The 9,614-nt window shown below is 41.7% G+C and overlaps 1 long non-coding RNA gene across 1 annotated transcript in view; it reads left to right on the top strand.

The window, feature by feature from the left end:
• LOC109323198 overlaps nt 1–9,126 on the top strand; it is a 385,352-nt gene extending 376,226 nt beyond the window's left edge. The window contains exon 3 of the long non-coding RNA XR_002104576.1: nt 9,071–9,126. This is a non-coding gene — a long non-coding RNA (uncharacterized LOC109323198). The remainder of the gene's footprint in view (nt 1–9,070) is intronic.
• Nucleotides 9,127–9,614: the final 488 nt, after the last annotated feature.

Here is a 9,614-nt window from a genome sequence, read left to right as displayed (position 1 = left end):
TCCCAATTCCATCTCTCCTTTTCTGCCATCTCTCAGCCTCTCCTTGCGTTCCCGCTGTCCCTGCTGCTTTTCTTGTGATTTTCTGCTGCCCGTCTCTCTGTTTTCAGGCTTTTCCCCTGCACCTTCTGTAATCCCCGCCCCCCACCCCCGCAGCTTCCCAGCTCCTGTTAGCTGTCCTGCACTTCTCTCCAGCTTCCAGCACTTACTGCCACTCTGCAACTTCTCTAGCTGCCCGAGAGCCATCCTCTGGCTCCCCACACCCCCAGAGCCCCTCTTTAACACCCACACTTTCCCTTAGTCCCATTTTCCCTCCTCTCCCCATCTACCATTTCAGGTCCCCTGTAGCTTTGGCTCCAGTCCCAGACTCTGTGCCGGCATGCTTCTCTGTTCTGTAGGCTTTGGGCATTGTCTTTAATCAATTAAGATAAATTAACCTAAAGTTACCCCCAAGCCTCAGTTCTTCAGTCCAGGCCCCTGCAGTCTACCGGTTCTAATCCTGGTCCTGGTAACTCTAACCCCCTACACTTCTACTTTCTTACCTTAACCTTTCCCCAGTATCCCTAGTACACCAAGCACATACATACATACACATCACAACACCCAACTTAAAAACTCACTTGTGTGTATGTATAGGTGGGTGGTATGTCTGTAAATTAGTGAATACATATATATAGCTATCATTGTGTGTGTGGTATATGAATTAGTAAGCCACATATGCGTATTGAAATTGCAGTTGTTGGTAACTGGTAACTGATTTCTGTCTAAATTTGGTGTGTGTGGTGTGTATGGGCTTAAACTGGTGATAGGTGTACATGAACCTAGACTAGTTATTTGTATCTGAGTTGCTAGTGTGAGTGGGGTGTGTGTGTGTGTGTATATATATATGGCATTGTGTGCATGATGTATGAATTAGTGATTTGTGTCTAACTTTTAGGGTGTATAGTGTATGTGCCTGAGCTGGTAGTGTGAGTGCATATGCCTAATAGGAGTGTATGCACCTAGTGAGTGTGTGCTAAATTGATTTTTATGTGTGCATGTGCAGTTGTACACCACGCCCTCCTGTCTAGCAGAGCAATATTGAGATCCTGAGTGTTGGCCTGACCCCTCAGGGCAACATAAGAATGTGGCCAAAAACAGATACCTCAAAGGGTGGAATTTTCCATGGGTAAGAGGCCAACTTTCCCATGAAAAAGTGGAAGTTTTCATTGGCAAGGAGAATGATAAAAGAGAGAATAAATAAATAAGTGTGTAAGGCAACATGGGCCCAAACATGTGCTACATTTGGAAAATTCTGTTTTAACTGTAAGAAGAGGAACCATTTTGCCAGGTGCTGCAGATCCCAAAGATAAAAATATCAGGTGCATATAGTTGAGAGCATACTTGAAGAATTGTATATAGGTATGGGTGAATCAAGCAAAAGAAGTGCAGGGAACAATGGTTTCATTTAAATTGGACATTGGAGCTTAGGTTAATATTTTACCAGAGCATGAATAAAAGTAAACCTGAGACAAAAAGTGAGCCCAACAAATAACAAAATAATTGGCCATTCAGGAATAAATATACCAATAAAAGGGAGATGCATTGCTATTCAGGAACAAATATACCAGTGAAGGGTAGATGAATTGCACCCAATATAAAAATAGATTATACAAATTCCCATTAATTGTGGTACCTCAGAAGGTGACACCAATTTTTTGGTCTAGTAGCTGATGATAAACTGAATCTAGTAAGTGTGTGCATTGCAGTACAAGAAGATACAAAACCCATGCGTCATGATGATCCTCTAGGTCATCATGGCCCAAATCTGAACAATCTTCCTGGGAAGAAACTAATCATTCCAGAACACAGGAAACAATCATGCCCTTCTAGGAATAAATGTACCTAGAGATACAAATGCAAATACAATTATCCAGAAAGAGGAAACCACCTTCTGCAGTTTGTAGATGATCAACGTTGTGCTATGTGCAAAATCACTTCTGCCAAAAGTGAAAGTCGTTTAGATTCCAGTATAAGGATTCAAGTCTGTCAAGACTTGGAGGAAAGCTTCCCACTGAGAAACTGGATTTGATACTTTATTGGCCTCAGAAGAAAGTGTAACTTCTGTACAGACTCATAGAGATTTGTTAAAAGAGCTCCAGAAAACGGGGAATAGGAAAGTGAGTAGTAAAGATTCACTCCATAGTGATGTTCTAGTAACCTCTCCTCTGTATTTGGGTGTTAATAGTTTTTTCTGTTAATGGTTTTTTGTAATTATTGTTGAAAGGGAAAACCTAGTGATAGAAGTTATAATTTGAAGATATTCCCTTACTTGAAAGACTATAAAAGCTGGGAGCTGAGAGATGGCCCCACAGTTACGGTAATTAGTTGGGGAACTACATATGCTTCCCTTTGGCTCCACAAAGGTTATTGTTAGTTCTCCTAATTCATGTATGACTGTTCTTCTTGAACCTGGTGATCACTACAGCTAGCATGACTTATGAAGAAAAGCTGAAAGAACTATGATTGTCTGGTCTGGAGAAATAAAGACTGAGGGGAGATTTGATAACAGTTTTCAAGTACCTATAGAGTGAATATAAAGAGAATGGCACTATTTCTCTGTGGCATTAGGGGACAGGACTAGGATAAATGGTATTAAGCTACAGGAGAGGAATTTCATATTGAAGATTAGCAAGGCCTTTCTGCCTATGAGGTTGGTTAAGCATTAGTGTAGGCCACCTAGAGAAATTGTGGAATATCTATCCCTGGAAATTAACAAGAGGAAGTTAGACAGACACTTGGCTTGAGATGGTTTGATTAGGGAATTTTCTGCCTTGAGTAGGGGGCTAGGTCCTTTCCAGTCCTACTTCGGTATGATCCTATGATCCTACTCTTTAAAAGAGTAAATTTAAAAAAAAATCTTCTTCTGGCTTCTTGATGATATTACTTTTGATGCACAGAAAGATTTTTCTTAAATGTTTTGTTCTTTTATATGACAGCTGTCCTACATGCAAAAGAGATTCCTATTTGAAGTTGGAGCCTTGATTTTTTATGGAGATCTGACATATTCACATCAAGGAGAAACATATGTATGAATTATTACAATAGGAGAAAGACATTTCATTTTTCTATTTCCTCAAATTTCTTAAGCTTAGGTTGACAGAACAGAATTCCCTTTTTTTCTTGGTTTACTGAAACTGTATCTGAAATGAAGAAAAGAATGAATAAAGAACCCTTTCTTGTTTTTTGGAGTGCATTTGAAAAGAAATAACTATTTGCAACTGTAGGAGAATATTTGTAAGAGATGTGTGTGAATCATACTACATTTTTCCCCCTTGAGTTTTCAGAAAGCTATAAATGTGTGAAGCTTTCATGGCTCCATTGTCAATTTGTTTTGTGTAGGTCACAGGTATAAGCAGAGGAGTAAGATATCCAAAACATAAAAATAAATGTAACAAATGGAAGAAAAGTATCATAAGTGATACAATTCTTCTAAGATTGCTTTCATTAGCCAATTGAATCTAGTTTGAAACAGCAGTAACTTTTCACTCTATAATTCACATCTGTGGTAAGTGAATTTTAAGCTCGTATATTTCAATATTCTGAGATCCTTTAATAGGAATCAGTATACCTCCTAAAACCTGGAAAATCTTTTAAACAGATCAGACCAATTTTCAGATCAGATCGTTTTCTATTGGATGACTGTCACACTTTTTTTGCTATGAGAATTTTCAAGCTCTGCTTTCATATTATTTATTTGGCCTGACAACATCAAACTCTAGAAATTAGCCTAATAGCACTGCAAGTGTACATGGTGAGGTTTTACTGAAGAGCTAGTAAAGTCCATAGTAAAACACGTGTAGATGCCACCAGTCTCAACAGCTACATGGGCATAGCAATTCATAAAAAGGAAATAAACTATATAATTAACGTATAAGCTGCATTTTTTATTTGGGTCTGCTGCTAGCATGGTAGGGAAAGAAATAATTTTTTTTAGTTCAGGTTTTTGTTTTGTTTTTTGGTTGGGTTTTTTTTTTGGTGCTAAGCATAGCACCTGCCTTTATAAAGTATGAAATGAAAGTGATGTTTGTTCCTCTGACCAAATCACTTGTCTGTTAGCAGTTATGACCCTCCTGTGCAGAACTAACTGTTAAATTTTTCTAAGGTAAAAATTATTTCTTGTTTAATTTGCAACTTGCCATCTCCAGATATAATAGTGGAAGTATCACGCTCTACCAAAGTTCTTCTGAGAGTTTTATTGTTAATTTTTTAAAGTTTAGTGCTGGCTAGATAAGATACTGCTATATTAGACTGGTATACAAAGCATGCCTTGTTGCTGAAAAACAAGTTGAATAACAAAGACGATATGAAATGGAAATTACTAACTTGTGAAGAAACTACATACATCAGGGCACTCCATGAGAAGGAAGGAGAACCTAATGGGGAAGGCTGCTAGATGAGAACCCAGAGACTCAGGTTCAGTGCAGTGACCTTGACATCCTATGTGACTTTAAACAAATGACTTAGTCTCTGTCTCTGGAACCCATGGAAGAAGCATGTTTGTTGCAGGTCCTACCCATTTTCTTGAAATATGCAAATCTTCTAATACCATCAACAGCAATATTAGACTTTTTTGCTGGACATGGAATGGAATAAATATATATTATTTTTAATCAATTTCCCATGCTGGTCCACAACATTGTTTTTAAAGGCAAAAGCTTCCAGCTATGAGAAGTCTTCAAAAGGTAAACTCAGCAGGACTTATAATCAAGAAAAAAGGGTGCATTATGAGAATATTGCCCAACACTCCTAAGAATATTATTTCCCAAAGCCAAGTCTGAAGAAGTAGAAATAGCAACAAATAATGTCATGACAACAAATAACTTGGTAAAGACAGTATGTGTGCTTATAGGTGTTTATGGAGGAAGGTGCTTTTTGTTGTTTATTTTCCACTGGAAGACTGTCAAACATTTTTGCTATGAGAATTTTAAAGCTCAGTTTTTATATTATTTATTTCTTAGGTAATGCTCTTATTCAGGCTGAGCTGTTTAATTCAGTTTTTTTCACCTTTCTTGAAAACATTGGCTGTTGGCTGAATCTGGGGATTTTGAATGTTGGCTGCAAGGCTGGGGATTTTGACTGGAGTGTACCAAACCTCCTGACTTAAAAGCTTCCTGGTTAGAGGGTGCTGTCCCTCTGCTCAGTGTGAGACCTTATGCCACACTTGGCATCAGAAAGGAATTTTACCCTATGATCAGATTCAAACAAATGGTGGGAGGTTTTGCCTTACTCTGTAGTGGGGGCATGGCCCCCTTCCTTGGATCTCATAAGCATACTTTAACAACTCTTGTAGCAGCAGAACACTGACTGCCATAGTCCCTCTGCTTCACTTACAGTAGGTAGGTTGTTGTCTTGTGGTTGTGTCTTGTGGTCACTTCAGGGTTCACTGCATAGTTTTGCTAAAAGTTTTGTTGCAGAGTGAGAGTGTATGGAAAGGGGAGTGGTGTACTGGATGACCTCTGGAGGTCCCTTTCAGCCCTACTTTTCCATGATTCTGTGAACTCCATGGTATTTAAATTTCTGGAGGGCGTGGGCAACTGAAGTTGCCTGAGTCTGGGGAGGGGCACATGCCCCTGCAGTGGCCAGTCAGTGCCAGGGGGAGGGTCCCCCATGGCTGATCTTGCTGCCGGGGGGAGGTGGTTCCCAGTGGCCAATCTCACCAACCAGGGCTGGGAAGAAGCTGTGGCACTCCCAGAAGTGTCAGTGGTGTTTCACCTGGTGTCCCCACTCCCTGGCCGGCACTCATGGGGGAGGCCACCAGTACCCCCTTCCCATTGCCTGAGCAGGGAGTGATGCCTGTGAGAGGTGCTCCAGCACTCTCAGGGGGTGCATGTGGACCCCCATGCCCTCCATAAGTGTTGCCACTGCTTGAGGGCATAAATGCAGTCTTTTCTGCTTTAGTTATAGACGCTTTAATAGTTTTGTGGAGGATGCAGAATCTTCACACTACTAGTTAGATCCATGTCTTGGCAGGTAAAAGGTGACATAAAATTGATTCTCAATAGCTCTCTGAGGGAAAACAAGGTACCAATTTGTTTTTAAAATAGTGCTGGTTAAACTTTAGCTAAAAATAATGATTGACTTAAAACAATTTAATCAGTTACTACCATTTCTCCCTCTCTTTAATCCACAGCAGAAAATTGTTTCAGCTACAAAGTGGCTTAACGAGCTCTGGTGAGCTGTCAAGGGCAGCAAGGGTAGCTCCACCCCTTGATGGGTGCCCCATCTACTGGTTGCCACTTTGGGACCAGAAGTCCCACTCCTAACCCCTGATCTTTGTCACCAGAAGTCCCTCCCTTTACCCCAGAAATACTCCTTTTGGGAGGGAGAGTGCTGTCATCTTGAAACTGGAAAAAAATCATGTACTAAAAAAATCAAACATCTACTATAACTTAGTTGTATTTTCAAAAGTATTTTTATGCTGATTTATGTGTTTGCATAGTAAATCTAGAGGCAATTGCATAATAATTCAAAATGCAGTCTTACTCTTGTATATTGTGTGTGGAGTAAGTAAAGGAGTATATGTGGGGGGGTTGGGATTGTGTGTGTGTGGTGTGGCTATGGTGGGTTGGGTGTATGGGGAAGGGTGGAGGGGTGAGTGTGGAGGGGTGTGGGATATATGGTTGGGGTTGGGGCTGTAGGAGGGTATGGTTGTGTGGAGGTTATGGTGGGGGATGTGAGAGTGTGTAGGGGTTGTAGAAGGGATGTGTGTGTGTGGCAGGAGTGCTCTTCAGAATCTCTGGAGTGTGGAAGTCCCTGGATCTGCATGTAGTGGCAGCCCAGCCCTATAGTGTGCACCATCTAGCTCAATAGCATGCAGCTCACTGCACTTCCACCCCAGTCCCTGGCACAGGTAGTGGCAGCGTACTGGGCCAGCTTGGCCTGGTCCCATAGCACTCCCACTCCAGTCCACAGCCACATGTGGTGGCAGTGTGCGGGCCCAGCCCCATTGTACATGGATCCCTGCACGCCTGGCCCCCTTCCCCACAGTAGGAGTCCCTCAGAGGTGCTGTTCCCTGAATTTCCACTCTGGCTGGGAGGGAGGAACAGCCATAGGGCTGCCTGGCAGAGGCTTCTTGTCTGTAATGACCCCTAGCTCGGGCCTAGGGGTGGGTCAAGCCAGGTTTGGGTGGGAGGGGTGACTGCTTAGCAACTGGAGCCACACCTCTTGCAGGAACACGCTGGCTTGCAGAGGGGCATCCCAGGGCCAAGGCTAACAGAGGGTTTAAAGAGGGGCCCTGGAGGCTGGATGGAATTACCTGGTGGGCCAGATCCAGCTTATAGGCTGTATTTTTCCTGCCCCTGCTTTAATCTCTCATTTTTCCAGAGGACTGCGAAAAATATTGTGGCAAAGCACCTCTATTAATAAAACTGAAGCTAGATATGTTAAAATATTAATAAACAGAAAGCCAGAGTCAACATATACCTTTGACCTTAAGTCAATTTGGTTTAAGGTTTAAGAAGGTTTAGGAACTTCACTGGTATTATAGTCTGATATTTACATCCTCTTAGTGAACAGGTCTAAGCTGAGTCTTTTAAATCTTTGGTTCTTTTTATATCATTGACATATTTGTGGATCCAAATTAAAGTTGGTTTTGAATGGTATTCTAAAAACTTAATAAATTCGTCATTGGAACCAAAATCCTCTCACAAGAGTGTAAAGCTATTCAAGGTTAGAAAAACATATTATCAGAATCCAGTATTTGTTGTCCTCAATGTCTCAATAGTGCCCATCATTTTACTTCTATTTCCTCTGATTCTGAAGTTTAGTCAGAGGAGAAATTCCACTGTTGCTAAGTTGCTTGGTATGACCTATATGTCAGACACAAAGACACAGTAGGAAATATGATGGTTGTTATACTTCTGTTATCACAGGTGGCATTTTCAAGGGGAAAATGATGTCATGAAAAATATACCACATTATACCTTGAAAATGTAATTCTTTGACCATTGGGTTTGTTTTGTTTTGTTTTTTAACTTTACAAAGAATTAATGGATACTGTTTGACCCTAATCATCAGCAGTTTGATTAGACCAAAGAATTAGAACTGTGACAACTTAGTATAGGTGTACAATGCTTCACAATACAGCTCTAATTCTTATGTCCAGCATCTTGCTGTGATGTTCAAAATATTTTCTCTGACTTTGGAATGAGTCATCAAAAAGAGAAACTTTAATATCAGAAAACATGTGAGATCAAATTTATGTTGCTAAATAGGCATGTTCCGCATGTTCCGGGTACCACACAATTCACTGGTTAATTGCACAGTCACCTTGAGACCACCTACATGTGCAAAGTGCCTAGCACACCATAAAAAAATCCAACCAGTTATAAAGTTAGACCTTGAAAATATGTACTAACTTTATAGCTGGCTGTTTCATAGATTTCATAGATGTTACAGTTGGAAGGAACCTCAGTAGGTCATTGAGTCCAACCCCCTGCCCTGGGCAGGAAAGAACTCAGGAGTCAGATACGTGCACCCCAGATACGTGCTTATCTAGTCTTCTCTTGAAGACCCCCAAGGTAGGGGAGAGCACCACCTCCCTTGGAAGCCCATTCCAGATTTTGGCAACCCTTACCGTGAAGAAGTTCTTTCTAATGTTCAACCTACATCTGCTTTCCATCAACTTGTGGCCATTGTTTCTAGTTACTCCATGAGGTGTCCTAGTAAATAAAGCATCTCCTATTCCCTGATGTCCTCCCCTGATGAATGTATAGGCAGCCACAAGATCACCTCTCAGCCTTCTCTTGCAGAGGCTGAAGAGATCTAGGTCCCTGAGTCTCTCCTTATAGGGCCTTGCCTGCAGTCCTGTGACCATATGAGTGGCCCTCCTCTGAACCCTCTCAAGATTTTCCACATCCCTCTTGAATTGTGATGCCCAAAACTGGACACAGTACTTCAACGGTGTCCTGACCAGTGACTTGTAGAGGGGAAGCAGCACCTCCCTGTTATCAAGGTTTAATTTCCATGTGTAGCAGGGCTTCCCCTGAGGCTACAAGTTCCCATCAGCTGACAAAGTTCCCATCCAGGAAGTGCACCATGCCCAGTCAGGGATAGGAGTGCTGAAACTGAGGGGACTCTCAACCCCAGCAACTGCCAACTCTGGGTCTGAACAGCAACCTAGAGTGCATGGTGTGCATGGAGTGCCCCTGCAGCTGGGAGCCCCTCAGCTGGGGGAACTCCCAGCCATAGAAGTTTGCTTCTTAGCAGTGCAGGGGAAGCCCTGGATAAGGCTTCTCCTGCTTGAGCAATAAGGTGCGATGGGAACTAATGCGCAGTTCCACAATTGTGCATCCCGCCATGCACACGTGGCACGGCAGGAGGTGTGCTTGTTTGGATAGTGCATTAGATTCCATTGTGCCTCTACCTTCACATGTAAAGCGGGCCATAGAAAACAAAGAAGTATTAATAATAACAATTTATATGATTGTAGCTCCTGCTTTCTGACTGGAAACCTAATATTTTCCCTCCCATGTACTTCTGAAAAAATATTTCTTATAGATAAAATGATGGTAAACTATTAGACTCTACTCATAGGCTATTTGGTATGTGTGTATCCTGGATGGCACATAGTACT

This window comes from Crocodylus porosus, unplaced genomic scaffold, assembly GCF_001723895.1.
Source record: "Crocodylus porosus isolate Cpor-Errol unplaced genomic scaffold, CroPor_comp1, whole genome shotgun sequence".
Taxonomy (NCBI): domain Eukaryota; kingdom Metazoa; phylum Chordata; order Crocodylia; family Crocodylidae; genus Crocodylus; species Crocodylus porosus.
Note: the sequence above shows the minus strand (reverse complement) of the source record. Positions and strands in the feature narration are given on the sequence as shown.